Source organism: Piliocolobus tephrosceles, chromosome 14 (assembly GCF_002776525.5).
Source record: "Piliocolobus tephrosceles isolate RC106 chromosome 14, ASM277652v3, whole genome shotgun sequence".
NCBI lineage: Eukaryota > Metazoa > Chordata > Mammalia > Primates > Cercopithecidae > Piliocolobus > Piliocolobus tephrosceles.
Window position 1 is genome coordinate 104,514,014 of NC_045447.1, and position 27,721 is coordinate 104,541,734.

Consider the following 27,721-nt stretch of genomic DNA (forward strand, 5'->3'; position numbering starts at 1 on the left):
ATTCCATCCTTCACTTGAAACTTCTGGGGGCTGGTAGCACCCCATCTGCAAAATGAGGTTAAAAATACCTAACCCTTGGGTTGCTATCAAGCTCAGAGATGCTCTATGCAAAGCACCAATCAGACTGGCTCACAAAGACTAGGCCCGCTGTCAAATGTTCATGGTTGAGTGCAGGATGTCAAGGATTAATAGCTACTGGTTACCAGGGAATTGAAGAGAGGGTTCTTTTACAAGCAAAAAGATTTTATGAGAGGGTCACAGAGACAGAGTGACTCTTGCCCAATAGTATCATAGGCAAATAAGCTGTGTCTAGATCCTAATCATGTGTGTAGGGCCCTGCTGGGTTTAATAAGCAACACATAGGGGGTGTGTTGTCCTCCACTCTCACATCCGCAGTCACTAGACAAGGTCACTCCCCCAGGGGGCATCTTACTCAGAAGCTCTAAGAGACTTTTTTGCATGATTTTGGCCTTTGCAGTTTTAAAATGTCCGGTTGGAGACCATGGCATGGAGAGTTTTTTATACTCTCTTCCCAGCATGGCACCCTCTTTGCATATTGTGGGCACTCTTAAAGTTATTTCTCATATTTTAATATATCAGATATGGGCCGGGCGCGGTGGCTCAAGCCTGTAATCCCAGCACTGTGGGAGGCCGAGACGGGCGGATCACGAGGTCAGGAGATTGAGACCATCCTGGCTAACACAGTGAAACCCCGTCTCTACTAAAAAAATACAAAAAACTAGCCGGGCGTAGTGGCGAGCGCCTGTAGTCCCAGCTACTCGGGAGGCTGAGGCAGGAGAATGTCGTGAACCCGGGAGGCGGAGCTTGCAGTGAGCTGAGATCTGGCCACTGTACTCCAGCCTGGGTGACAGAGCGAGACTCCATCTCAAAAAAAATATATTCTCAAAAAAAAAAAAAAAATATATATATATATATATATCAGATATGACTTGGATACAGTCAACTAGATATTTAGAGAAACATGTATCACCCCCATTATCAAAAGAAAACCCAGAGCCTTCAAGTTTGGCCCAAGTAGAAGGAATTTCTGGAAGGGAGAATTGCCAGGACCACACAGTCTCTGGTCCTGGGGGTGTGTTTAGAAGATGCAGCTCATCCTGTCATCTGACATCCCTGCTAAGGATGTTCAGGATGGGGCTACTAGCCACATGTGGCCATTGACCGTTCAGTTACTCACAACCATTTAAAATAAATGTTAAATTTCATTTACAATTTAAAATTTAGTTCTCAGTCACCTTGGCCATGTTTCAGGGACCAGTTGCCACACGTGGGTGGTAGGTCTGTGTCAGGCAGAGTAGAACAGGTATTTCCATTGTTGCAGCAAGGTCTGCCGGACACCAAGCTGCTCTCAGCCCATCCCCTGAGGAGCCCAGGAGGGACATGACTTCCACCCACCTCTCCGCTTTCCCAGCTCTCAGTGCCACCCCTTGCCTAAGTGCATGGTAACACTCGCCACTATTTCATGTGTTGAGAACCTGCGGCTCCCAGTTTTCTTAAGAGGATCTGACCCTGGGAACCGATGAGGGCAGCAGGGGTGCCCTCTCCTTTGACATGAGAACTTGAGTCTTGTCCATGGGGCTCTGGCCTGGCCCTTTCCATCCCCAAGGCTGTAACATTCTCCTGCTCAACACGACACACACACACACACACACACACAATAATGTTACTTCTCAGTCACCCAGGAACTGACATCGTTCCCAGTTATTTCCTTGCAGCAGTCCTCCAAATGGTAACACAGCCTTGGAGAAAGCTACGAAGTCACGTATCCTTGGGGTAAGCACTCTTGGTTCAGAATAGTTTCTGAAAGAACAAACCAAGTTTTTGCTCAAGAGGGTTTTGAGGGACTGGAGAAAACCTTAGTGCTTGTTCCTTTCTCTTTGGTTAAAAAAAAAAAAATCCAACATAGTTTCCTTGAAACATCTGGAACCTGAGGTTTTGTCCATTTTGAAAAGAAGATATGGAGAAGGAACGTGTTTCTCATGAGGGCAAAACAAAAAAGTAAGATGTCAAGCAAGTGGCCCTTGTACTTTCAAGTCCAAGAAACAAGGCGTTTGTTTCTGGGAATGCCTTCCATTTGCTCATTTTGTACGTACTCAAGGCAGGCTGAGAGGGGAGCATTCTGAGGCGCTCCAGTGAGCAGAGGAGGGGTCCTGCCACTGGCCCCTCGGCTCCAACCTTGCCTCACTCCAGGCGCTGGGGCAGAGATGTGTGGCTGGCCTGTCTCTGGAGTTCCTGTGCTGCTTAATTTGAGTAGAGATAAAATGCCACAAGAGAAGTCGTTTTGAAGGGTTTGTGAATTATAGGACTTCCTTTCATGATTCAGCCTGACTCCAGGAAGTGCAGTCACGTGCTGCCCTCCTAGGGGAGCTTCACCCCACCACCAGCACTTAGGCTCCACTTGCTGCAAAAGGTGCGATCAAGATTCTTCTTCCTGAATTATTATCTTAACAAAATTGATATGTCTAAAAATTGAGTTAACGCTTTCATTCACTAAAAATGTTTTTCGGAATGATGCCTTTCATGTGACTTCTTTATAGTCCCACGTGAAACTGGGAATATGCTCAGCTCTGTGCTTGTTCCCCTCTGTTCAGGAGCCTGTGTGGCTGCTCACTTTGCAGTCAGCTCTGTTTGGATCAGTTTTGAACCCCAAAACCTTCCACATAGAGGTGATAATTCTAGATAATTCTAGAGCAACTGCTTCTCTATCCTGGCTGTATGCTGGCCTCTCTAGAGAGCTTTACAAGAAATACCGATGCCTGGGCCCATCCCCCAGAGATTCTGAGTGTTAGGGCTGGGAAAAGAACACTCTGTGTGATCCTAACCCGCAGCTGAAATGCAGAGCCACTGTTCTCAGCTGGAGCTTTTCATTGTTGTTTTTGTTTACTTGTTTTGTTTGTGAATTGAGCTTACTAATGAAAGCAGGAGCTTGTTCTGCTTAGCGGTCATGAGAACCACCTAGGCAGTGGAGGCTGCCCTTAGAATCTGGTTCACTGGGCTGTGCTGGGCTGGACATTGGCAGTTTTAGGACACATATAGATGGAGTGATTTTGAAGCAGGTGTTTAGAAGGCAGATAGCTGTGCTTCTGTTCTTCTGATTCTTGACAGAGACATCAGAACCTTCCACAGTCATTTCAGTTGAAGTCCTGAAAGCGTTCACTGCCAGCCCTGAGCCTAGCTGGACTATGTGCCTCTGGTTGGACACATTTGCCACCTCTGAGAACTGTGTGAATGTAACTCTTCAGTCTTCTGACTTGATGTGTTTCCAAGAAGAAGCTTGAGGCCCAGTAATATTTAAAAAGTTTTTGGATAAATTTAATCTTACATAATTATGGGGTACACAGTGATGTTATATCTGTACAGTGTGGAAGGGTTGAATCAAGCCAGTTAACACACCCATCATCATCAATGCTTATCGTTAATCCTCTTCTCTATCTGCAACTTTGTAGTCTTTGACTGTCAGCTCCTCATTCTCTCACTCCCCAGCCCCTGGTAACCACTATTTTGTTCTCTGTTTCTATGAGTTCAACCATTTTAGATTCCAAATATGAGTGAAATCATGAGGTATTTGTTTTTCTGTGCTTGACTTATTTCGCTTTATGTAACTCTCTCCAGCTTCTTCTGTGTTATCACAAACAATAGAATTTCCTTCTTTTTCATGACTGAATAGTATTCCATTGTGTGTGCACCACATTTTCTTTAGCCATTTATTCCTTGACGGACTTTTAAGTTGATTTTGTATCTTGGCTATTGTGAATAGTGCTGCAGTGAAGCATGGGAGTACGGATATCTTTTCAACATAAATTTGTAAACTTCCTTAAAATATTATGAGTTGTTGTTTTTTTGTTGTTGTTTTGTGTTTTTGTTTTTGTTTTTTTGCAATTTTTTGTTTTTGGCTCATCAGCTATCATTAGTGTTAGTATATTTTATGTGTGGCTCAGGACAATTCCTCTTCCAGTGTGGTCCAGGAAAGCCAAAAGATTGCACACCCCTGCTCTAGAGGTTCCTGGATAATATGCTCTTTTAACCCCTGTAGATAAGACTTTTTTTATTTCTGGAAATTTTATAACTTTAAACATGTGTTCTACTCCTTTATTTTAATTATCTATTTCAGGGACAGTAATTTTATATATTTTAGATCTCCTCTGTCTTTCTCAATTTTTCTGTTGAATTCCTGAAGTCTTTGTTAATTCCTATTTCATTTTTCTCAAGCTCCACAGATCCTGTCCCCCATGCTGCCTGCAGTGTTAATATCCATTCACTTCTCCCTGCTTGATGTAATAGCCATCATTTCTTTTCTGGCCCTTTCCCCTGATCTCTGCCAGCTTATCGTTGTTGTCTTTTTTTGCCTCTTCCTCTCTTTTGAGCTGTTATTTTAACCAAGTGATTATTCTGTTAAGTTCTTTGATTCCATATCTGTGTGTGGTCATGGCTTCATCTGCCTTTTAGGATATTTTTCTAGTGAATGTCCTTTGCCATTTGTTTCTCCTGTTGCTTCTCTTCCTTAATTTTTTCAGCATAATTGTACAAACCCAAGGTAGGATCCTCATCTTTGAAATAAATCATGGAGGGGCCTTGGATATGTTCCAGCCGACCAGAATATTTCCTCGTTTCTCAATAATGTGTCTGTGTGTGTGTGAGACAGACAGAGAGACAGAGAGTGAAAGAGAGAGAATGAATTGGTTTAATATGTATTTCTCCCCAGTGAGGCTGCCAGCCATTCAGTCTCCTCTCTTCAGCACTCTAAGAAATGATTGACTTTCCATTGCTGTGTATATCCTTCCACTCCGCAGGCCTTGTCTGAAGTCTATAGCAGCTGGTCCCCACTAAGGGTCTTCATAATCCCAGGGTGAACAGAGCTGCATTGGGCTCTGCTTGTGGCATGTTATTGCTCAGGATCAGGAGTGCCCACTGGTTCCATTGTGTTTCTCTTTCTGGTTCTTGTTGCAAGGTCGTTTCAGAGAGGAAGGGGCAGTGTCTCTGCCAACACCCAAGCAATCTGATATTTTGATGTTTATCTTACAGAGTGACTTAGAGCATGTGGCATCGAAACGAAACCAATGGTTAAAAATCAACAAATAAGCAGGAAACAACTTCAGAATGACCAAAAAAGTTCCTGGGGCACTCTCAGCTTCCTCCAGCCTCTCTGCTGGCCAACCAGGCCATTTCATTAGCTTTGATCTGTTCAGCACATTGAGTTATGGGGAGCCTCCCAAGTGTCAGGAGTGGGGTGAGGTAGCAGGGGCTGTCGCAGCAGCTGAGAGGCTTCCCTGCACTCGACTTGTTTATGGTCAGATCGTAAGGAAGCATGGGAGCCCAGCATCAGGCCCTGGTCATGCGTAATCTCATTTATTCGTGACAGCAACCATAGGGTTTTTCTTTGGGAAAAAAATTATAAAATACAGAAAAGTGCAGCACCATTCAAATTAATAAATGTTGCCATTTTACCCATTTATGCCTTTATTTTTCCTAAAAGAAGAACAGTCCAAATAAAGTAGAAGCTATAACCTTTTATGGATGAGGAAGTAGAGTAATCTGCTCAAGGCTGGCTAGCTGGTGAGCAGCAGGCCTGGCTCAGGCCCCTCTGGTACCCCTTATTTAGGCTGCGTGGCCTTCTCTGCCCTGCAGGAATTATGCTGGCTCAGCTGTGCAGGTTGGTGACTGCAAATATCAACCCCTCTAATAGAAAACCAGGCAGATTTTTCTCATGCCATCAGCTGATTTTTAGTATATGTAAATAAAACCTATGTTTTTGAGAGTAGCAGAAAACATTTTGTTAGAAAACCAAATGAATACAGGGAGATATGACTATCAGGAGCTGAGACTGATATAATTTTTCAAGTACTACTATCTGTGTATTGATTTTTACAGTAATTTGTACTTTCCCATCCAGCTTGTTTGTGACTACTGAGGCCCTTTGTGAACATCTTAGAAGTCACTCAAAATGCATAAAGAATGAATGTGAGTCACCCATAGCAGTCTACGTGAGATAATACGTGGTTGATCCTCAGTATTCATGGCTTCTGAATTTGTGAATTTGCCTGCTCTCAATCATTTATCTGTAATCCCCAAATCAATAACCATGATGCTTTCAAGGCCCTTTGAGGTCTTCACACTGCTGATAAAGACATGCCCAAGACTGGGAAGAAAAAGAGGTTTAATTGGACTTACAGTTCCACATGGCTGGGGAGGCCTCAGCATCATGGCAGGAGGTGAAAGGCACTTCTTACATGGTGGCGGCAAGAGAAAATGAGGAAGAAGCAAAAGCAGGAACCCCTGATAAACCGATGAGATCTTGTGAGACTTAATCACTATCACAAGAATAGCATGGAAAAGACTGGCCCCATGATTCAATTACCTCCCTGCCCTGGGTCCCTCCCACAACATGTGGGAATTCTGGGAGGTACAATTCAAGTTGAGATTTGGGTGGGAACACAGCCAAACCATATCACCCACCCCTGGCCCCTTCAAATCTCATGTCCTCAAATTTCAAAACCGATCATGCCTTCCCAATAGCCCCCCGAAAGCCTTAACTCATTTCAGCATTAACCCAAAAGTCCAAAGTCCAAAGTCTCATCTGAGATAAGGCAAGCCCCTTCCACTTCTAAGCCTGTAAAATCAAAAGCAAGCTAGTTACTTCCTAGATACAATGGGGGTACAGGTGTTGGGTAAATACACCCATTCCAACTGGGAGAAATTGGCCAAAACAAAGGGATTACAGGGCCAATACAAGTCTGAAATCCAGCTGTGCAGTCAAATTTTAAGCTCCAAGATGATCTCCTTTGACTCCAGGTCACACATCCAGGTCACACTGATGCAAGAGATGGGTTCCCATGGTCTTGGGCAGCTCCATCCCTGTGGCTTTGCAGGGTACAGCTTCCCTCGTGGCTGCTTTCACAGGCTGGCATTGAGTATCTGCGGCTTTTCCAGGCACATGGTGCAAGGTGTCAATGGATCTACCATTCTGAGGTCTATAGGACGGTGACCCTCTACCCACAGCTCCACTAGGCAGTGCCCCAGTAGGGACTCTGTGTGGGGGCTCCGACCCCACATTTCCCTTCTGTGCTGCTCTAGCAGAGGTTATCCATGAGGGCCCTGCCCCTGCAGCAAACTTTTGCCTAGGCATCCAGGCATTTTCATACATCTTCTGAAGTCTAGGCAGAGGTTCCCAAACCTCAATTCTTGACTTCTGTGCATTTGCAGGCTCAATACCACGTGGAAGCTGCCAAGGCTTGGGGCTTTCACCCTCTGAAGCCACAGCCTGAGTTCCACATTGGCCCCTTTCAGCCACGGCTAGAGCAGCTGGGACACAAGCACCAAGTCCCTAGGCTGCACATGCATGAGGACCCTGGGCCCAGCCCATGAAACCACTTTTTCCTTCTGGGCCTTCAGGCCTGTGATGGGAGGGGCTGCCATGAAGGTCTCTGACATGGCCTGGAGACATCTTCCCCATGGTCTTGGGGATTAACATTAGGCTCAATGCTACTTGTATGCAAATTTCTGCAGCTGGCTTGAATTTCTTCCCAGAAAATGGGTATTTATTTTCTATTACATAGTCAGACTGCACATTTTCCAAACTTTTATGCTCTGCTTTTTTTATAAAACTGAATGCCTTTAACAGTACCCAAGTCACCTCTTGAATGCTTTGCTGCTCAGAAATTTCTTCTGCCAGATACCCTAAATTATCTCTCTCAAGTTCAAAGTTTTACAGATCTTTAGGGCAGGGGCAAAATGCTGCCTATCTCTTTGCTAAAACATAACAAGAGTCACCTTTACTCCAGTTCCCAACAAGTTCCTCATCTCCATCTGAGACCACCTCAACCTGGACCTTATTGTTCATATCACTATCAGCATTTTTGTCAAAACCATTCAACAAGTCTCTAGGAGGTTCCAAACTTTCCTGCATTTTCTTGTCTTCTTCTGAGCCCTCCAAACTGTTCCAACCTCTGCCTGTTACCCAGTTCCAAAGTCACTTCCACATTTTGGGGTATCTTTTCAGCAACACCTTACTCTTCTGGTACCAATTTACTGTATCATTTATTTTCAAACTGCTGATAAAGACATATCTAAGACTGGGAAGAAAAAGAGGTTTGATTGGACTTAAAGTTCCACATCGCTGGAGAGGCCTCAGAATCATGGAGGGGGACGAAAGGCACTTCTTACACGGCAGCAGCAAGAGAAAATAAGGAAGAAGCAAAAGCAGAAACCCCTGATGAACTCATCAGATCTCATGAAACTTATTCACTACCATGAGAATAGCATGGGAAACACTGGCCCCAATGATTCAATTTCCTCCCCCGGGTCCCTCCCACAACATGTGGGAATTCTGGGAGATACAATTCAAGTTGAGATTTGGGTGGGGACACAGCCAAACCATATCACAGAGTGGCACAAAATTTTAGCCACGTGCATTTTCTGGACACTCCAACTCCTCCTTTCACCTCATAAGTAAGTGTCTTTTTCCCAGTCTACTTAGTGCCATATTTTTTGCATTTTTGTTCCTTTTTTCAAATTGTGGTGACTTTGCTGTTTAGAGTAGCCCCCAGTTGAAGTGCTATCTGGTGTCCCTAGGTGTAAGAAGGCTGTGCTGTGCCTTATAGAGAAAATATGTGGGTTAGAGAAGCCTCTGTCAGGTGTGAGTTATAGTTAGTGCTGTTGGCCATGAGTTCAATGGTAATGCATCAACAATAGATATGAAATAAGGTGCCTTTACACAGAAACACATAAAACAAGTGATGCATTAATCAGTTGATGAAAATGTGGTGACCACAGGCTCCCAGGCACATAACCCCTGAGAAGCAATGGGCTACTACTTGCTAATTCAGTTTTGGGGGTGACTTTATGGAACATATAACCTGAAATAATGAGAATAAACTATATTTTACTTCTTTCTTTTACAAAGCAAGGAAATCATTTTTAAAAGCAAGTTAAATTTGACTCTTTTTGTAAGAGAGATGGTTTTGAAATGGTTGACTTGTTTTATAATACAGAGAAAGTCTCTTAGCCTTACACTTTATATTAGTTAATTAAGTCAGCAGATTTTTATTGGGCTCCTATGATGTGACTGGCACAGTTTTGGTACCAGAAGGGCATCAGCAAAAAAAGTCCAGAAGTAGACAGATCACAGCCTTCAGGATTAAAAGCAGTCTCATCAATGTGATATTTCTGTTTAAACTTAGTAGCAAGTCCAAAATAAGAATCTTCTAATTATCACACATTTTTCTTATGAAAGAATAATTTTTCATAGTCAATATTTCTAAAACATAATCAGTATCTTTCTCATTAGCAGAGACTGATTGTATGGCAGATGTACTTGCACCTGCAGAAGTTGGAGAAGGGTGATGATTTAGTATAGTGCACACCCACCAGGCAGTCCTCCTGGCTCCCAATATTTAGGCCCACAGTATGATCATAGGTCATATTGGGCACAGGCTCACTCAGAGGCCATCAGGCAGAAATCTCTGCCTCACTGCACAGCAGCTTCAAGCATTGCCTTCAGTGGGAGTCTTACTTGCACTCCACACAGCTCAGGTACAAGGCCCTGTGAGGTCCTCACCTGGAGCTAATTATCTCTTTGAATAACACCGTAGACATAGCTACCAGAAAATAAAAGAAACTGAAAGGCATGATTAATACAAGCCTCACTAGGTTCTTAAGGTGAAGATCTGAGAAGGAGCTCCTCATGGCCCTGGTAGGGGAGGGGAAGAGTGATAACTGTGACATACACCTAGGCTTTCTCCATGACAAAGGTTACTCTCCAAGGGAAAACACTTTGCAAGAGCCTTGTCTCAGCTGGGAATTCCCAAGGGAATTCCTCAAGTTCCAGCACCCTCCTCACTTTATCACTTAAAGGACAAAAAACTCGTAGTCAACAGGGGTCAGGGCTTCAAGGAAATTGTTACAGAATGGTAAAAGGGTCGAATATCCAAGAAGACGTAACAATCCTAAGTGTGTATGCACATAACAACAGAGCATCAAAATATGCAAGACAAACACTGATAAGACTGAAAAGAGAAATAGACAAATCCTGTCTTATAATTAGAGGTTTTAATCTCTTTCTCACAATAGTTGATAGACCAAATAGATAGGATAAAAATGACCTGAGCAGTACTGTCAGTCAACTTGATCTAATTGACATTTATAAAATACTCCATTCAACAACAGAAAAATGCACATTCTTCTCAAGCTCACATGGCATATTCACCAAGATAGAGCACATTCTTGGAAAACATGTTAACACATTTGAAAGAATAAACGTCATACCAATTATGTTCTCAGAACACAATAAAACTAAACTAGATACCAACAACAAAAAGATGGGGGTTTTGGGAAATTTCCCAAATACCTGGAAATATAACCTATGTGTCAAGAAGTCTCCAAAATTTAAAAAAATATTTTGAAGTGAATAAAAATAAAAATATAATTTATCAAAAATTTGGGGATGTAGTAAAAGCAGTGCTTACAGAGAAATTTATAGCACTAAGTGCACACATTAGGTAAAAAATATACAAAGCAAATTACTTGCGATTCTACTTTTAAGAAACTACAGAAAGAAGAGCAAATTAAGCCTAAACCAAGCAAAAGAAAAGAAATAATTAAAATTGAAGCAGAAATCGTTGAAATTAAAAACAGGAAAACAGTAAAGTCAATAAAACCAATGTTGGTTCTTTGAAATTATCAACCAAATTGATAAACTTTTAGCCAAGAAAAAAAGGGAAAAAATTGTAGAAGATGCAATTTACCAATATCAGAAATGAAGGAAAGGTCATCACTGTTGATCTAATAGATATAAAAAGATGATAAAGGAAGATCATGAACAACTCTATACTCACAAATGTGGTAACTTAGGTGGAATAAACTAAGGCTTGAATGACACAAACTACTAAAACTTACAGAAGAAATAGGTAGCCTGAATAGCCCTATATCTTTAAAATTTAAATTAATATAACCTTTAAAATGGAAATCTTCAGGCCCAGATGGGTCCACTGGTGAATTCTATCAAACAGTTAAGAAAGAAAGAATACCAGTTTTCCATAATCTTTTCCAGAAAATAGAAATGGAGAAAACAGTTTCTAATTCACTTTATGAGTTCAGATTTCACCTAATACCAAAACCAGTTAAGGCATTACAAGAAAACTGCAAAGCAATATTACTTATACATACAAAAACGCTCAGTAAAATAGTAGAAAATCAAACCCAACAATGTATAAGAAGATCTATGTGCCACAGCCAAGTGGAATTTATTCCAGGTAATGCAAAACAGGTTCAACATTTGAAAATAAATTAATGTGATCCATCACATCAATGGGCTAAAGAAGAAAAATCATATGACCATGTTAATAGAGGCAGAAAGGGCATTTGATGAAATCAAAACACTCTTTCATGGCAAAAAAACAATCTTAAACTAGGAATAGAGGGAAACTTTTGTAACTTGATAAAGAACATTAAGGAAAAAAAAAAACCTACAGGTAACATCATACTTAATGGTGAGAGACTGAACACTTTCCCTCTGATATTGAAAACAAGGTAAGACTGTCCTGTCTTACCACTTTGGTTAAACATCCTACTGGGAGCACAAGCTAGTGCAAGAAAACAAAATAAAACTTATACAGATCAGAAACGAAGAAGTAAGACATCTTTATTCACAGATAATACACATGTCCATATGGAGAACTTCAAAGAATCCATAAAACAACTCTCATAACCAATAAGTGAGTTTGCAGGATGCTAGATCAATATACAAAAGTCAGTTGCTTTCCTATATGCAAGTAGTAAACTACTGAAATTTGAAGTAAGAAAAATTACCATTTATAATAGCACCAAAAAGACAAAAAACACAAAAAAATACTTAGGCATAAATCTAACAAAATATGTACAGGATCTGTATGCAGAAAACTACAAAATACTGATGGAAGAAATCAAAGAAGATGTAAATAAATGGAAAAGTAGTCCATGTTCATACATTGGAAGACTCAATGTTGTTAAAATGTTCATTCTGCCAAGCTTGATCTGTAGATTCAACCCAATCCCAATCAAAATCCCAACAAGCTGTTTTGTAGATAATGACAAAATGATTCTAAACTTTACTTGGGAAGGTAAAAGACCTAGAATACCCAACACAACACCCACTAAAAAGGGGACAAAGTTGGAGGACTCACACTGCTCAATTTCAAGTCTTACTAGAAACAGATACAATTCCTGCCCTTATGGGACAAACAGACATTCATCAAAAATGCACATGCTAGAAAGTAAAGGTAAATTAAATCAAAACAGTGGTCAGTGGTACAAAAGGAAAGCATGTTGGTTCTGACGGTGGGGACAGGGACATGTTTATCCTGAGCTCAAAGGGTAGTCTGGACAGTGGGAGGATTTTTAGCAGAGAAAAGGGCCACAGCTTAGAACATGTGAGAAGGGAGCAAGGTGGGGGCACTGAGAGCCAGAGCTACTCAAAAGAGATGTGGAGGGAAAGGATGTTATGTGGTTTTGGAGATAAGTGGGCATGTGTGGGAGGCTGAGAGATGAGATAGATGGGATTGGCAAGGGGTTGACTTTAAGCAGTGTAAAGAAGGGAGTGATCTAAGAGGACTTGGATTTTTATCTTCATAAATGGATGGAGCTCTTGGGCCAAAGTTCTCAAAGTTGAGTTTTTGAAATACAGAACCTAGAGCTTCACCCCAGAGTTTCTATTTGGCAGGTCAGGGTGGAACCCTAAGAATTTTCATATCTTCCATGTTTCCTGGTGATGCTGACATTGCTCGTCCAGAGACACACATTGAGAACCCAGCTCCAGGGAACAAGAAGGAGCTCCAGATTAGGCAGGAAGGACCCATGCTTACATTTGGATGGGTTGACTACGAGTGCCTTTTTACTGCCACCTGAAGATGGTAGCTAAGAGAAGAGGTGGGCTTCAAATATTGGCTCCACCACATACTGTGTGTTCTTCAGCACGCCAGTTGACCCTCCCGAGCCTCGATGGCCAGGTCTGTGAATTGAGGATAACAAAAGTATCTACCATTAGAGATGTTGTGCAGATCAGTTGGTTCTGTTGAGTCAGGTACTCATGGAATAGCTGTTTTGCGTTAGCCTCATCACCTTCATCATCATGGTCACTCTGGCCAGCACTAAAGATGTACACCCAGCCTCTCTGTGGCTGAAGTTTATCTTCTATAAAATGAGAACCTGTTTTTCATGAAGCTGTCATTTTCACAAATTTGGGGTGCAGGTGCAGATTGCCTACTGTTGCGTTTCTGAACACTTCCCTCGCAAGGCTCTTAACCCCACCCCAGTAAACTCATCAACATGACTCCTTCCAGCTTCCACGGTTCTGGGGAGGATTCCTTTTTATCTTGCATTTCCAGTGATGTTTCATGGCTTTTTGTGGAGTGGACCCTGGTTGAGCTTCTGGCTCTTCTTAAGCGTGGGGGATATCTCAGAGTGCAGTGGGAAATTCAAAAGCTGCTTGCTTCACAAAGTAAGGGAATGTTAGTAGATGCTTGAAAAGTACCCTGAGGGAGCTGGTCAGAGGTGCTCTGTAAAGTTGCATCTGTTGCTAGCACCATGAGCAGCTGTCTGCCCAGGAGGCCTGGAAACAGGGACAGAGAGAGCTGGCACCCTTCCTTCCTCTGCCCTACACATTGGCCCTTCCGCCATTAAGACCGTCTCCACTTGACGTTTTCAGTCTTCTGGCTGGGAATTAACATCTTGAGGTCTCCATTAAGATCTTTTCAAGGATGCTTTTCCTATTTGTTTCAATCTTCTGGTTGAATTTGATCCATGTTATGATGTCGGACTTTTTAAAAAACATAAAACAATCGGGAAAACGTTGCTATACCCATCCTAGCAATTCAAGACCAAGTTCATTTTGGTAAAAACACTCGGGAAAGGGCATCTCCAGGCTGGCTAATCACTAAATGGCACAGTCCTGTCCACTTACTCCTTCTTCAAATGGTGTGTGTTCTGGAGGGATCTATGTCTCAGAGCAATACTTCATTTTGAATGTGCAATTAAAAGAGGCCCCATGTTGCTGGGGATCTCACACTTCTGCTTTCTGGTTTGTTTTGCATGCTGACACTTTGAGGAAAAGCCCACTTCCCTAATCACAGACATCGTCCAGCAGCAGGAAGCACTCTGGCTTGTTGATGCCTGTCTTGTGCTTTCTCTCTGTTTCAGCTGTTTTCCTTTTAAGATACTCCTCTCAGATTTGTGCGCTTCTTCCCTTCCCACATTTTATACTGCCCAGCGCCTGGGATTCCAGACCTGCGTTTGAATCCAGGAGAGGGAGGTAGGTCAAATTTGTGGGAATCGAGCATATTTAGAAACCCTGACCTCAGGCTCTGCGCCTCTGTGGGTGTCTGTAGGAGGGATACTTAGGTTTCATGCCTGCGTCTGTGTTTCCTCTCCATTGCCGCCAACATTCTCCCACTGAGCACATGTCCATCTTGAGTTGGAAGGTTTAGCGGTTTGCCGTCTTGTCTTGCCTGCAGTTATGATGCAGCTAAACCATCTTTCTCTCCTTCCTATAACCTATGCCACTTTGCTTTAAGCATTGGGTATATTTATGTCTCAGGTTTATGAAAGACAATTATAAAATCTCAGGAGACCATCATAAGCCCTGTAATATCTTGCAGTCCTGAGTCACCCACAATTATTTTTTAACTGGCTAGGAAAAAGAATGCTAGCGATTTTTAAAAAATAGACATTCAATAAACTCTGGATATTTCTTAATCCACATTTACTGTGTCCTTTTTGCTTAAGTCAGGTGTTTTGGTTTCTCTGGTAGCTGCAGGGTCCCCATAAAGGTTATGCTAATGAGGTAGTGATAGAAAAGTAAAATAGAGCCTGAAAGCGGGAAACTTCAGCAAGGTACTAAGGCACAGACAGGAGATGTTAGGTCTGCCGGCTGTTGTCGTTGCAGTCTGCTGTGGCCTCACCCCCAGGCCTTCACAGCTGAGTAGGAAAGGGTCTTGGGATGGGTACCAGGGCAGGATCAAGGAAAGCCTGCGACTGTTCTGCCCTTCTCATCATCCATGTGTGGTATGCCTAGATAAAAACAAGACAGGAAGATCTATCAGGCATATTCCACATGAGTTCTTTTGTCTAGCATCTTGTTAGTCATTTGTATTTTTCCGCAGAGAAGAGTGAGTGATGAGGTGGCCCTGGGACATTGTAGATGGTGCAGTTCACTGGGGAGACGTCCTTGGCCCCACTCAGGGTCAATATGGGCCCCAGACTGCTGGCTGCAACCCCACCCTGTCCTCTTCTGCTCAAAAGAGCATGCAAGGGACATTGCTAAGTGGCAACTGTGGTTGCGACCCAGCATTCAGTTAATTATTCACAAAGGCTAGCTCTCTTTTTAATTACCAATTGCGTGTGCATTGCGTGTGCGTCCCTTCCCCCTCCTCTGAGCACACCTGTGTGATGAGGCATGTACTTCTTCCTGGTGGAGAAGAACTACAGAGATGTCTCCCAGGTGGAGCTGGCAGCCCGGCCTGGTCACCAGCACAGCACAGTGACTTGACTGTCCTCCCTGGCTCCCTTCCCTACCCGTGGCAAGTGCCAACTTGCTTCCACTCACACTGAACGTGGTCAACTTGCCTCCCTCTCACACTGTAGCACTTGAACAGGGCAATACTAGACGATAGCAGAGGTTCTCAGACATTAGAGTGCTTAAAAATCACCTGGGAAGCAGGCCAGGTGCGGAGGCTCATGCCTATAGTCCCAACACTTTGGGAGGCCGAGTTGGGTGAATCATGAGGTCAGGAGTTTGAAACCAGCCTGGCCAACATGGTGAAACCCTGTCTCTACTAAAAATACAAAAAATTAACCGGGTGTGGTGGTGTGCGCTGTAGTCCCAGCTACTCGGGAGGCTGCGGCAGGAGACTCTCTTGAATCCAGGAGGTAGAGGTCGCAGTGAGTGGAGATCATGTCATTGCACTCCAGCCTGGGCAACAGAGTAAGACTCAGTCTCAAAAAAAAAAAAAAAAAAAAATCACCTAGGAAGCTGTTTAAAATTTACACTTCTTGTCTGTATGCCCTATTTGCTGGGTCTGAGGTGGGCCCAGGACCCTGCTTTCCAGAAGGGAGCCTGAGGGTGGGGTGCCCTGAAGACCACACTCAGGTAGAACTGGACATGTGGGCTTTCGTGAGCCAGAGTCCTGCCAAGAACTAGAATCTGCAGGTGGCTTCGGCAAGAAGAGGTGTGGATAGTAGAGAACCTGGAAATCACACAGTCCCCAGGATGAAAGTGGAACTCTCCGACCAGATCCTTAGTCTCTTCCTTTTGTGAACCATTTCTGCCTACCTGTTGTCAGGGAGGCAGGAGGTTCACTGTTCTCTCACATGGCGCCTGACATAATGACTTGCACATGATAGATGCTCAACAAGCATATTGAGTGAATCAATCATTTAGATGTAAATTAAATGCACCAGATGGGCTGGTTGTTTATTTATAACTATGTAGAGAGTTAACATTTATGTTGACACCCAAGCATAATATCTGTTTTCTGTGTTAATTATGGCAAGGTGGGCATAGAAAAGAGATTTCTGAGTGTCTCTTGTGGAGCTTGAAAAAGTCTATGTGTGGGTTGAGATCAGCCTTTACTTGGTGCACTTTCAAGTCGTTTAAGTTCTGAAGGCACAGCAAGAGAATTTGGTGTTGAAGGTTTGGATAATGTTTTCAAGTATTTCAGTATCCCTCTATTTCTAAACATTAGTAAAAATCATGCCTCATGCTGCCATCCTTAGCTTCACTTTTTGTTTCTGAAATGTGTATCTCTGTATAATAAGAAGTCCCCTGTGCATGCCCGCACATACAGCAAAGTCAACTGCTCAGCAGAATGTGCATGATGTAAGGCTGTGCCTTGGAGAGCAGGCACCCTGTGCAGTGTGATGCACAGGCAGGCCTCAGGATGGCGTCCTGGAGGACAAGTGATAGCTGTTAATGAAGCCAGTGGAGTGGATGCAAGGCCAACTCAGGCCCTGCAGCTGGGTTCTGTTCCTCAGTGTTGAGGCCACAGGTCTGTGTCCACATGTTTTCTTTTGCACAGTGGGATCCTGCCGCGCAAGGCAGTGCCCCCAGCCCTTTGCAGACGAGTCAAACGTGCTTGTCTGCAGAGCCTGGTGCTGGGTGGGGTGGTCCCACCACATCACTCTTCCTTGGTCATTTCTCTGTAACTAATCAGCCAGTCCCTGACCAAACCAGCAAGATCAATTCTCCCTCTGGCTGGGCTCATTCTTCTGTTTTTTCTTTTCTTTTTTTTTTTGAGACGGAGTCTCGCTCTGTCACCCAGTCTGGAATGCAATGTTGCGATCTCTGCTTACTGCAAGCTCCACCTCCTGGGTTCATGCCATTCTCCTCTCTCAGCCTCCCGAGTAGCTGGGACTACAGGCACCCGCCACCACGCCCGGCTAATGTTTTGTATTTTCAGTAGAGACGGGGTTTCACAGTGTTAGCCAGGATGGTCTTGACCTCCTGACCTTGTGATCCCCCACCTTGGCCTCCCAAAGTGCTGGGATTACAGGCGTGAGCCACTGCGCCCGGCCTCCTCTTTCTTATGAAAATTAATCTAACCCACAGATGAAGTTTCCTTTCACCCAAGTCTTGACAATTTTCTCAGCTTCAAGCTTCAGAGGAAATTCCCAGGCGCATCTTAACAGGGCTGCTTTGCATTGAGGGGGCTGTGTGGTTTGAGCGTGATAAGCCTGGATATCTTTCTGCACTGTGCTGATTTTGTTCCCTTCAATGGTATGGATTTGGCAGCAATTTTTTCCAGGTGATATTCTCCCGGAGAACCACTTATTTCCCCCACTGTCACCTCAGTCTGTATGATAGCAGGGCTCTCATGGCCCAGGGATGTGAAAGTGAGATACCTTCAATTGCTAAGCACTGCTGGAAATGTGCACTACAGGAAGTTGAGGGGGCTGGAGGGGAGGGAGCAGCACCTGCAGGAGCCATGCTTCAGTGGGTCTCAAGAAAAGCAGAAGGCTGGAATCTCAGGGCTGAGGCCTGTTGATAACTAGGACAGATGGGGTAAAAACAAAAAGAGGGAGGGTGTAAAGACATAGGCTACCTCCTCTGGTTTGATGCCAAGCTAGACAATGCTGAAATGAACACACATTTATGAGATAGGAGTAATATATTTAAGAACACAGTCTTACATAGAGATAACTGTTTTCCCAAAACATCCAAGGTAAATTTATGTATCTTTATGGATGAGGTTGAGTCTTTTCAGGGAAGGTTGGGGAGATGGAAGGGAAATTACTTATGATCAGGCCTCATGATTCATGGATTCCATATCTCTACATTCACCTACTCATTTAAATCTATTTGCAACTCCAGAATCAATATTCACAGCACTTTTGCGGTCATTTGTGACACGCACAAAGCAGTGAAAAATTTGAGGTCACCCAATACATATGCTTAGGTTGCACAAGGTGACACTCTGCTTTCTTGTTTCAGCTCTTATAAACATATTTTCTTTTTTCTTGGCCCATTTAGTCCATGTTTTTTGCATTTTTGTGCTTTTTGGTGGTGATTTTGCTATTTAAAATGGCCCCAAGTACAGTGCTTAAAGTACTTACTGTCTGGTGTCTCTAAGTACAAGAAGGCTGTGATGTGCTTTACAGAGAAAATACATGTGTTAGGGAAGCTACTTTCAGGCATGAGTTATTGTGCTATTGACCATGAGTTCAAGGTTAATGAATCAACAATATAAATGAAATAAATATCTTTAAATAGAAATACACATAAAACAAGGTTCTGTATTGAGTGACAAAAATGTTGTAACCAGAGGATCACAAGAACCTAAGCCCATATTTCCCTAGGAGCAACTGTTCAGGATTTGAAATTCAGCCTTCATGGTGACTTTACAGAGCATAACTACTGTGAAGAACAAGGAGCAACTGTATTTTGTTTCATGCATCAGATGCAAAGAGAATAGAACCAGAAGTAGTGATATTGATGAAATGGAGAGGGGAGAAAGAAGAGAAAGAAAATGACACTATGAAGATTTATTAGTTAAAATGTTACTAGTGATAATAAATTAATCAGAACTTTGGCCTCTGCCTTTGATCCTGGTTCCCGTAATCTCTAAGTGCCAGGCTCAGATAATGTGGCCCGTGCAGGGTTTGGGCAGCTGGTCCTCTAACCATTTCTATAGGTAAACGTGGCCATGAAGGAAGCCAGGCTGAGGCAGGCAGCTTCCAGGAGCATACACTGGGCTCAGCTCCTTCCTTCCTAACCTCTATTCTAGCCCCATGTACCTCTTCAATACCAGAAAGTCTTCTTCTGACTCTGCCAGAGCCCAGCTCCTAGAACCTAGGTCATTCACTCACCAGCCTTTTTTATCAACAATTCATTCAAATATTTATTTCTTTAAATATCTATTAAGTACTGTTGCTTCTCTCTCCCAACTCCATTGCACATGCTGTATCAGTTATCTGTTGCTACATAACAGATCACTCTAAACTTAGTAGTTTAAAACAACAATAATTACTTATTATTGCTCATAATTTCTATGGGCCGAGCATTTGAGATAGCTGGGAAGGCTCAGGCCCTCTGTAGGGTTGCAGTCAGGTGTGGGCCGGGGCTACAGTCTCACCTGAAGGCTTGATAGAGGCTGGAGGATCCTCTTCCAAGGCGGCTGCTCATATGGCTTGTCACTTAGTGCTGGCTATTGGCTAGAGGCCTCAGTTCCTTATCACATGAGCCTCCCCAAAGAGCTACTTGAGCATCTTTCCAACAAGACATCTGGTTTCCCCAGAGTGAGCAATCCAAAAGCTGAGGAAAAGTGTTAAGTGCTCTCACGAGCTGGCTTCAGAGACCCAACATTGTCACTCTGCAGTCAGCCACTCTGTGTGCAAGGGGTGGGCGTACAGGAAGTGAGGATCGCTGGGCACCATCTTGGAGGCTGCCTGCCATGTGTACATTTTAACTCTCCAACAGAATTTGAAGGCCGAAGACCCATACTTAAAGTAGCCTCTGTTCTAGGCAATAGGGAACAAAATGGTAAACGTACTTACACTAATGGAGTGTCTATTCTAATGGCTTTGGGGAACATAGACCAAAAAAAAAAAAAAAAAAAAAAAAAACAGAACTAAAACTCCAAGGTGGGACAGGTAGCTAGGAGGGTTAGTGTCAGGTGGGCCTGTAGAGCTCAGCCCCCCTTCATCATGTTGGCATTCATGCTGGCTGTTCCTCCGTAGGGGATAGAATTTTCCTCTGCCAGAGCGATGGCCTCTGGACAGCTTGTTCAGCTGCTTGCCCAGGTGTGATCCTCTGTGCCTAATCTTCCAGTCAGACTGCCCCAGAAACGTGACTTCTTAATTAGCTCAAAGGGTATCTGAAACATTGTACTTATGGTGGCAAGCATGGATCTATTGCTCTTCATCTATAAAGTTGCTGCCTGATAAGGTAAAACTACACAAATGATAGTTTCCCAACTAAATGTGTTTTAAAGGGCAAAGGTTGTATAGTCAGCCTTAGTCCTGGCATAGGCGAAATGGACTATGGAAGTCTAGTTGGAAGAGAACATTGAAACATGCCAGTAAGTGCAAAAGGATACAGTGTAATTTAAATAAAACACATGGAAGACGTGAGGAGACTAGCGGGATATCATGGGCTCATCCATTTCTGCATGTTCCAGGAGGGTGGCTGGCAGGGCTCCTTGGGTGTGGAGCAGAAAGAATCAAAGCCTGTAGAATAAATCTGACTCTGTTCTAGATTTAACTCCTCACGGTGTATCACATGCAGGGTGAAGCCTGAATGGCACTAGGGAGGATTTTGAGGTAAGGAAGCATTTTTTTGGTTCAGCCCAAGCCCTCATTGACTTTCCACCATCCTCAGGTGGGGGTGGGCATGTCTGTCTCCCGGCCTCATGCACACACATGTGTGCACACACATGCACACACATACACACCCTTCTTATGAAGTGTGGGGCTGCCTGTGCTTTTCTCTTTTCTTCATCTCACTATGACTTATCCTCTTCTCTATTCAGAGTTCCCACTTGAGAGGGTCCAGTTGCCCTGGGCACCCCTCCACTCTCCCTACTTATGACTTCAATTAGTTGCCGTGGCTTTGGTATACTGTGATTCCCTTTCACCAGTGAGGAATTCTGGTGCTATGGTGCCCAGGTCACACAAAGCTGGGCCGAGTCACCAGCCTTCCTGATTCTCACCTCTGTGCCCTTAGGTTCCCTGCTCTCTGGCCCAGGGGAACCACCTCCATGGGGTTCCATTCCTTTCCAGCCCTCCTTGTCCTTTGTTCATTGGCAATGATGTTAACAAATTATATAGGGGAATATTTGTTCATCTAATTTATTGGTAAAAAGGCTAGAACAAGCTTGTCCAACCCATGGCCCACCGGCCACATGTGGTCCAGGATAGCTATGAATGTGGCCCAACTAAAATTTCTAAGCTTTCTTAAAACATTGTGAGATTTCTTTCCCTTGTTTTTTGTAGTTCATCAGCTATCGTTAGTATTAGTATTTTTTATTTTAGTATTTTTTTAGTTAGTATTTTATTTTTAGTATTTTATTTTAGTTAGTATTAGTATATTTTACATGTGGCCCAAGACAATCCTCCTTTTACCAGTGTGGCCCAGGCAAGCCAAAAGATTGGATACCACTGGGCTAGGGCAATAGAAGGGGCACATCAGACTTGTGTCCACAATGGCTGACACAGTGGTTTCCAGTCAGGGGTAAGTTACCCTTAGGGAACACTTGGCCATATCTGGAGATGACGTTTGGCTGTCATGAGTGGGGAACGGGGTGGGGAGAGGCCAGGGATGCTGCTTAACAGTCTGTACTGGACAAGACAGTCCCCGACCCTACACACATGACAGAGAAGGATCCAGTCCAAATGTCAGGAGTGCCAAGGTTGAGTAACCCCGAGCAAATATGATGAATGGTGCCAGATGGAAATGGGTGGAACCATCATAAGGAGCGGGAGCAGGATAAAGGCAACTGTCTTAATCTGTAACTCAAGGGTGGGGAATGTGTTTTGACCACATGCTTTTAAGGGAAGCTTTTCATTGTCCAGAGGCCCAGTAGGGATCCTGGATGACCAGGGCCGCCCATAGCTGCATTTGTGGACAACTGGACACAGGCTCAGGAGATCTTGGCAGCATCACTGGGGTCGGTGCACTTTTAAGAGGGGCTTGGGTGATGTGAAATTGTTTGGACAAAATGAGCAGGACAGTGAGAGGTCTTGAAATAATGTCAAGGCAGGAAGAATGCATTGACTTGGAGTGACTGCCAAGAGCGAGCATTTGCAGGTTGTTTGGGAGCTGTGTTCTGTTTGTCCTGTGGGCAGGCGGAAGATGGGAAATGAAGGAGGAGAGATGGGGAAGAAGAGATGGGGAATCAGATAAGAAAGTGTTTTCCAGCTGGGCGCGGTGGCTCACGCCTGTAATCCCAGCACTTTGGGAGGCCAAGGCGGGTGGATCATGAGGTCAGGAAATCGAGATCATCCTGGCTAACACAGTGAAACCCCGTCTCTACTAAAAATACAAAAAATTAGCCGGGCATGGTGGCAGGCACCTGTAGTCCCAGCTACTCGGGAGGGTAGGGCAGGAGAATGGCGTGAACCCAGAGGCGGAGCTTGCAGTGAGCCCAGATCCCGCCACTGCACTCCAGCCTGGGCGACAGAGCAAGACTCCGTCTCAAAAAAAAAAAAAAGAAAGAAAGAAAGAAAGAGTTTTCCAACAGAAGCATCAGGCACACATTAGAGTGAGTTCCCTTCCCTGAAGAGGCCAGGAGCTCATGCAGGAACCAAGCTCCATCTGAGGCAGAAGATTAGTTTCCGGGGCTCTCTGACTCTGGCCCTGTTAGCCTCCATCTGGACACACAGCAATTGCATGTTTAGCATTTTTGTTACAAAAGCAACATACAGTTGACCCTTGAACATTATAGGTTTGAACTGTGTGGGTTCACTTATATGCGGATTTTTTTTTTCAGTAAAAATATTGGAAAATTTTTTGAAGGTTTTTGACAATTTTAAAAAACTTGCAGTTTAACTCCATAGCCCAGAAATATAAAAACTATTAAGAAAAAGTTAAGTATATATTGAATGCACAAAATATATGTAGTCTATTTTTTCATTTACTACCATAACATATATACAAATCTATTGTTAAAATTAAAATTTATCAAAACTTACACACAAACACTTATAGGCCATATATGGTACCATTCACAGTCAAGGAAAAGGTAAATAAATATAAAGATGCAGTATTAAATCATAACTGCAGAAAATTAACTGCAGTACACACTGTACTGCTGTAATCATTTCACAGCCACTTCCTGTTGCTATTGTGATGAGCTCGAGAGTTGCAAGTGCCTGCCTAAATCACTGTACGGTGCTCATCATCTCTGCGTGAGCAGTTCATCTCTCCAGTAAATTGCATATTGCAGTAAAAAGTGATCTTTAATAAGTGATCTCTTGCCGTTCTCAAGTATTTTTCATGTCTAGTGCAATACCGTACAACTTGAATAACGCCATGGGTCCCCTATGAAGGGTCACAGCGAGGCTGGAAATGCTCCCAAGAAATCATGACATTATCAGAAAAAGCTGACTTGCTTGATGAGGCTTGTAGATGGAGGACTGTAGCCATAGTTGCCTGCCATTCCAGATGGAGGAGTCGTCTTGTAAACAGATGACAATAAATGTATGGCACTGATAAATACAGTACAGTATTGTAAATATATAGCCTATTCCTTATGATTTTCTTAATGACATTTTTTCTCTAGCTTACCTCACTATAAGAATATAGTATATGATACATATAACATGCAAAATATGTGTTACTCAATTATTTATGTTACAGGTAAGCCTTCTGGTCAACAGTAGACTATTAGTTAAGTTTTGGGGGAGTCAAAAGTTAGGAATTTTTACGACACGCAGGGGTGGTCAGCATCCCCACATTGGTCAAGGGTCAGTTGTATATTCCCCGTGGAAACCTTAAAAAGCAAAGAGCAGCACGTTTCCACCGAGCAGGATTTTGCCAGCCTCTGGTTACACCCTGAAACCTGAGCAAGACAGTGAAATCTCCAGACCTTTGGTGCTCACATTTTAGGGCAAGGGCAGTTTTGTGTTATTGCTACAAAGGTAATAGATGCTTTTGAGAAGTTAACTATGTGTGGGGGTGGCCGAGGTAGGCCGAAGCAGCACCTGAGACTGGGTCATCACGATGCAACTCTCTGAGTGCAGGCCTGAGAAGGAGGAAGCCAAGCAGGAGGCAGGAGAGGCCTCCACCCGGAGGTAGAAGCACAGTGTGGTAGAGATAGCGAGCAAGGTGAGGTTGCAGGTCTCGGGCCTGCTCAAGGAGAGCCTTGTGGAAGAGGAATGAAGATTTGCGGTGTGATGGAAAGGTTCCTTGTGAGCCTCACTGCACCTTCAGGGGTAGGGAATGGTCAGCAAGGAAAGGAAGGACCAGGTGAGACTTCCATTACCTGAGAGATGGCGGTGGCTTTCATAAGGACAGCATCAGGGGCTGTAGGGACACAGGATGGCTTGGAAATAAATTTTAAAGAAAAGCTACTGAGAGGACCCTGGAGACCAGCTCATCTAACCTGCTTCGAGATTCTCCATCCCTGTGACTGCATCAGATGGAGCTCAGCTCCTGCACAAGCTCATGGCTTCCCTGCATCAGTGTGAGTGGCCAATGCTTCTGGTAGAAAGCACATTCCTTTCTGACTTGGTGAGAGGGGAGACTCCTGAAAGCCGCTAGGGCCTCATCCTCAGCAATTGTGGTGCTCAGTGTCACTTCCGCAATTAGGAGAGACTGAGGAAGGAATAGGTTTGCTGAGGGAGTGACATGAGGAGTCAAAAGCCTCGTCTGGAGTATGTGGAGGTCAACTTGTCTGCTACACATCCAAGGGGGGATGTCAGATAAGCAGATGTGCAGATCAGGAGCTCAGTGGAGAGAAACAAATACCCGTTAACCAACAAATATTTTTGATGAGTTCTCCTGCACCGGGAGCTGTTCCAGGCATGGTGATATGACAGTGAACAAGGTCATCCTATTCTCGCCTGCCAGAGCTGGCCCTCTGGTGGGAAGAATAAGATGATACTCAAATTCAACAGTGAATCATGATTGAGAGGACTGCTGCCTTATGGAGATACGCTGCGGAGAAAAATTAGGCAGGGAAGGGAGGTATGCGGCCCAGGACATTACAAAAGATTATTTCATGTCAAAAAACACCTGTCTACTACTAAGTGCACATTTAACTTGTGTCATAAAAAAGGTCTTAAAAGAGCAAGGGATTTGCCGTGTTTTGAGGAGCTCACCTGACACCTGAAAACCCTCCTTGCTGAACCGCTATCTGCCCAGGTGTGCATCGACGTGCCAGACCCAGCTGTTGAGGGGTACAGGTGGAGTTAAGGAGGAGCTAAGGGGCCTGGTTTGTTTTGCAGTTTTGTGCTTTGGAATGAAGTAGTTTCACATGTGGGAAAAAAATAACTGGGAATGTTGAATTAAGAAAAACTAGGGAGCAAGTTCTAAACACTATTGAGAAGAAGATGATCCCTGGAAATACTAAAGAGAATTTGAGCCGTGGGCTGTTCCTGCAGTCAGAGTTAAGCATTGTGAGTTGGCAGAAGCATCAGGCAGGAAGGGCTGAGTCTGTGTGTGCAGGAGGAATGCGTACACGGGAAAGTCGCAGGCTCTGTCCCTGTCTCAGTTGGTGGGAGTGGCAGAGATGCCACAACTGTGGCCAAGACTATGGCTGGATGAAAAGTGAGACTCTCTGGATTTGCCATACTGACTGAGAGCTGATATCTGAAAAGTGGAGCTGAGAACAGCAGCCTGGGCCACTGTGGGCAGTGGCTGGAATGGAGATGGCCAACTCCTGCCAAGGTGGCCTGAGAAAGAGGAGGTTGGAGAGCAGGAGAAGGCCCCAGGTGGGTGCCGGCAGGTGCCAGTCCTGAGAAGGTAGGCACAGGAACACCATGGACACTGTTTATTCCCCCAATTAAATAGCCCAAAAATGTGCCATAAGCTGTCCTTGCAGTGAACCAGTGATTCTGCCCAAACCATCACCACCAACACGCCCAGGTCAACTCCAGCATAGGAAGTCACATGGCCAGAAAAGGGCCATCAGCCACATCAGCGCTGACACGGTGTAGCACATTCTTCTGCCGCCTGCTTGGGAACGTACCTGCAATGCACCATCAGAGCCACACAGTGTGCCTGGGGTGTGCCTGGAGGTTGCTCCGGGTCTGCAGATGCTCCCCGAGACCTGGCCACAGCCTGTCTCACTTCCTTTCCATTCACTTCTATATGGAATTCATGCCGAAGTGCCAGCACCCATGTAATGATTAGTGACAAGCCAATGAATTTAAAAAATAGTAGCTATGTTAATTAAGATTTATATAAGTTAAAAAGTATTTGCTCACATTTTATTTAAAATTTTGTTCCTACAAAATTACTGTCTCGGTTGGAGCTGATGGTGCAGTCTGCTGTTCTGCAACTACATAAAAAGTAACCTGGGCCCTGCAGAGGGGACACAAGCATCAGGGCCAGGTACACAGCAACAGGGGTATTTCAGCTGGGTCTGCAAGGATGACCTAGATGGCCAGGAGGAAGAGCTGAGCACGTCAGCAGAAAGCACATGTGGTGAGGACAAGAAGGGGAAGCCACAGCATCCCAGTGCTGTCCAGTGTGGTCTGTGGACTGGGCATGTTGGAAGAGGCAGGGAGGGCTGATGTGTGCTTTGAGGGAGGACCAGGCAGCTGGAGAGGGAGGCATCAGGAAGCTGGAGGGCAGAAGGTGAGGGGTGAAGGGCAGCAGTGGAAAGGACAGGGTTAAGCCAGGCAGGGGTCATGGATACGGGCAGTAAGGAGCATGCACCAGGGGCGCTTGGAAAATGAACCTTAGAGAAGGCAAGGCTTGCGGAGGACTCCTGGGTTCCTGGCTGGGGCACTGCCTGGGCAGGGAAGGCAGAGAAGATGGAGAGCCTGGTCTCAGATGGCGTCAGAACCCGGCATCCGCATCATCAACATTGCAGGAACAGCAGCGTCCCAGTCCCTGGGTGTATCAGAGCCCCCAGGCCACGTGGAAGTGTGAGACCTGCTGGGCTGCAGGGGAAACAACGGATATGAGGTTGGAGGCCTGAGAAGACCCACTGCAGGAGAAGGGTGGAGTAGGGGAAAGGCAGGCTGGGGGCAGTGGCTGACCTTCAACCAAAGCATTGTAGAAAGGGGAAAGCAGTCGAAAGAGAAGTATTTCTTCCAAGAGACTCATCAGCACACTGTTTCCAGAGATGTCTTTCTGTTAACAGCATTCTTAGACTCCAAAGTAAATGTAGATATACTTTAAAAAACAAAAACACCTTGCTAAGAGATGAAATTTTAGAAACTTGTTGGGCAAAGAAAAGTCACTGATAGTCAACTGCTGTGAGAGGCAAGCCAGGAAATGATGATGAATACCCTCAAATTATAATAAAACCCATGGCTCATTAGGGGCTTGCCCAGGAGTACTGACTTGAGGATACCATCTGGGGAGAACTCTGTTGCGTGTGTCAGGCTGACGCTTACCTTTTGTAGCCCCTTGTAGGATACTGCGTGTTGAGAAGAAGCCACTTCACATCATCGTGGTACGGGGTCTGTGGTGTGGTGTGCTTCGTGTGTGTGTTTTGTGTGTGTGGTGTGTACTGTGGTGTGTGTGTGGCATGCGTGTAGTTTGTGTGTGGTGTGGGTGCAGTGTGTG

At 44.4% G+C, this 27,721-nt stretch overlaps 1 protein-coding gene across 4 annotated transcripts in view; it reads left to right on the forward strand.

The window, feature by feature from the left end:
- Positions 1–27,721, forward strand: part of SYK (spleen associated tyrosine kinase) — a 95,124-nt gene that overhangs the window by 12,349 nt on the left and 55,054 nt on the right. The window contains exon 1 of one of the 4 annotated variants that reach the window (XM_023195264.2): positions 14,111–14,299. The exons of the other annotated variants lie outside the window; for them this stretch is intronic. The gene's annotated coding sequence lies outside the window, so the exon portion shown is untranslated. Of the gene's footprint in view, positions 1–14,110; positions 14,300–27,721 lie in introns of those variants that run through there. 4 annotated transcript variants of the gene reach the window in all.